Below are 3,744 nucleotides of genomic sequence, written 5' to 3' on the forward strand. Positions count from 1 at the left end.
AAATTCGCCAGAATGACGTATTAAACCCATTCAATTTTAATAGGGTATGTCATGCATATGTTACATATACACTACCAGGACAAAAGTTTTGTAAACTAATATCTTTACGCTGAAATATTCCCCTTAAAAGAGAAAATAATCATGCTAAACCAGTAGTCAAATTCTTTGAAATTTATTGAGGATTTCGAAATACTCAGAATTACGATATTAACCTAAGAAATCTTACAGGTATAAGAAAAAATATCTGCAGTGGTAAAATCAAAATATCGAGAGGATAAGGAGTTAGTAGTTGTGATAAACTTCGTGTAACTGGTCTTTTACTTCTAAAGATTTCGAAACTTTTTACAGAAAATGAAAGCAAAATAGTAAGAGATCCGGAAACAACAAATCAAGTCAATATTCCCGACTTCTTTAGCCCCGAAATTTTCCATTTCACCATGGGTAATTTTTTGGGTACAGTTAGGCCCATATAAATTAGTAAATCATAAACTAGCGACGTGCGAGTTAATGCAGTGAAACATGTCAAAATAATGCAAAACAGTTTCTTTGGTGGAATCAAATCAATGCTAGGAAAATGAGGAAGACAGCTTTTATCATAAAAAGCAATACATCCCCTTACAAGGCCATTTTGACTCAAATTTACCTGAAAATCTGCAAACTCTATGTCCTTCCTCAGCCATCACAAAGACCTAGCCTTAAAATAAGCGAATATTTCTTGTTGCCAATAAAAATGATCTGATTTGAAATCCACAAGGTTCTCTAAGGTCCAAACAAAAACTGACTTAGAGAGTTTATTTAAGATGAAACAGAATCCCAGTGCATTTCATCAACAAATTTTGTGCATCAATTCGATAGCAATTTTCCGTACTTATCAGAGCCAGAAGCTGATTTAAAATTTTGAAAAATGAAAATGGAATATTCGAATTAACTCTTTATTGAATTTGCAATTTTATTTGCTTGGCATTGGCTGATTAAACAATAGCTTAATCAGACAATAACAAAAGTTATTGCATGATCCACCATTAATCGCCTTCGCAGGTGTTGCAATACTTTTGGCCTGGTAGTGTACATTGTGATCTTGCCTACGTCGCATTTTGAGAATCTTGAGAAGTTAGTGGGCTGGTCCACAAAGTAGCAAAATTTGACAGGGAACTCTGAAGCATTTCAGATCACAGTGGCAGTGCTTGATAATTATGTGTGAGTGCTTGATCAGAAAAAATTTCACAAGAACTCATTGCAACCGCTTGTGATTTGGACACAATCGAGGAGTATTTTTTTCACTGACTAGAGAATGGTTACTTACAAGTCTGCCAGGAGGGCTTAGGTGCAAGAATCAGATCGCAACACAAACTCAAACATTTATGTGGCAAAATAATTGTTTCATTTTGCTGACTGGACCTAGCTAAAAGGGAGAGGATCATACTTTAAGGTATTGCTGAAAATTTTCATATGGAGATTCTCTCGACACCACGTGATGGAGAATGACAGTACGCCAATTTCTGCTCTCCGAATTTCAGAAAAATTTCTGCCTAATATTATACCATTTTGTCGTATTTTACAATGTTTTAGAAAATAAATAGGTTCAGCAATGTCTATTACACTAGAGGTTGTGAAAGAGCTTCTGGAGGCACACCGGTCATCTTTTCAATGGGTAATAGATGCTCTGAAATCCGAAGTGAAGGGCCTAAAAAGGAGCTTTCAGATTTCAGAGCTTCCATTCAATTTGTCAGCAATGAAAATGACACTTTTAAATCAACAATTAAAGGTTCAGAGGAAACTATCAAGAAACTATCAAGGAAACTTGAAGTTGTCGAGGTTGACATGTACAATACTGTTGAGGATATGCTTGATAAACAAGAATACATGGAGAACCAGTCACGAAGGAACAACTTGATATTAATCGGTTTTCCCGAGGCCCCTTCTGAACTGCCATGGGATGATACAGAGAACACTGTTAAAGCTCTAATTAAATCAGAAATTGGTATTGTTGATGAAATTCATATATAAAGGATTCACAGGATTGGTAAACCAAATCGCAACCCTAAGAAAGACATGAAGGACGGTTGGAGCAGAAACGAAGGCCCGAGGCACATCGTGGCAAAATTCCAATCATGGAAAGTAAAGGAAAAGGTTGTCCAAAAAGCAAGAGAAATCAAACCGAATTCAGTCAAGTTTGTCCATGATTTCTCAAAGAGAACAATGAAAAAAAGACCAAGTCAGATTCAACACATGATTGCTGCACGTAATTCTTTGTGCTGAATGAAAGTCAAGCAGCAATTCTTTGTGCTGAATGCAATTCTTATGTACACATTAAATGCAACGGCATATTACTTTCTGACTGAAATTTGGCATACCTTTGACAAACCCATACAGATTAATATTGAAATTCCTGGTTATACACTTTTTCTTGGTCAGTCACATAGTCAAAATGGTGATGTAGGACTTTATGTTAAGTCTTGCCTTGCACCAATTCATAGGGCAGATCTTAGTGAAGACAGTAATGATTTTGAGACTGTATGGGTTGAGGTTGAAAACAAGCATGGTAAAAATTATCTGTTTTGTTGTGCTTATCGCCACCCAAGTTCTAATCTTGAGAACGCTACCAACTATTTGCAGGCAAGCAACTATTCCTTTTAGGTGTTTTCAACAGTGATCTTCTGAACTACAACTCTCGTGCACCTACTGATCAATCAGTTAAGAATTTGTACCCTATAGTCTCGCATAAAGGCGCCGGCGCCTATATCCGGATATTTAAAGTTTCTTAGTTTTCAAGTCTAGAAAATAGGGCCGCGTATAGGCGCCAGGCGCCTATAATTTTTTGGCAACAAAATCACTTTAAAGCCTTGGCCAAACTGGGCAACATTGTTGCCCAACAATGTTGCTCGCAATTTTGTTAATTTTTTTGTCGCCGAAACATGGTGGCCAAACTGGGCAACATTGTCGTGCAGCATCTTTTGATGATGTTGTCAAAACAGCGTGCCAAATATGATCTGATATGATATGAGCCCCTCACCGAGTAGAAGTAAGTCTGGCGCCCCTTTTTTGTAAATTGTGCACCTTTTTTTGTAAATTGTGCGCCACTTTTTAAGACTTATAGGTTGATTTGCTTCAAGGATTACCTCAAAGTATACAACAATTACTGTGAAAATTTCGAAAATTGTTGTATAGAGCGTACACTCGTCAACATTTTTCAGCGCCCGCACTACCAACTGCCCCTCCTTCAAATTTGCTCTGGATCCGCCCTGGTCAGTTGTACACCATTCCAACTAATGTGACAGCCTTTGATGAAAAATTTTGCGCTTTGGTTGTGTGGTGTTCTATTTTGAAACAGCCTTGACATGATGCATCTTTCGAAACTTTATGTGGCTAATCTTGAGTTATATGGGCTTACATTGCACTTTTGTTTTGGAGATGCATCTCATTTTTTGTTTTATTGATACTAAGCCCATAACGAACAAGGTTTATTGAGAATGCAACAGCAGAAGACATTGATTTGTACTATTTATTGTAGCAACCGTATAACATAAATCTCGCTACCGTCAAGACCAGTATCTATTAATATTTTATTTTCTTGTGTTGTGGTACCTACAGGCTTGTGCGCATTTATCGTTCTCCGTTTTGAAGTTTACAATATGTCCCAGTCTGCACTGTCGTCATCATCTACGTCGTGGTAGTCATCTACATGACCTGTTTCGAACACTAGACAAATAGAATTTCTAATGAAAATAGATTCATGCATATCAC

The sequence above is a fragment of the Rhopilema esculentum genome, chromosome 11 (genome assembly GCF_057945365.1).
Source record: "Rhopilema esculentum isolate cy_ngs chromosome 11, ASM5794536v1, whole genome shotgun sequence".
Taxonomy (NCBI): Eukaryota; Metazoa; Cnidaria; class Scyphozoa; order Rhizostomeae; family Rhizostomatidae; genus Rhopilema; species Rhopilema esculentum.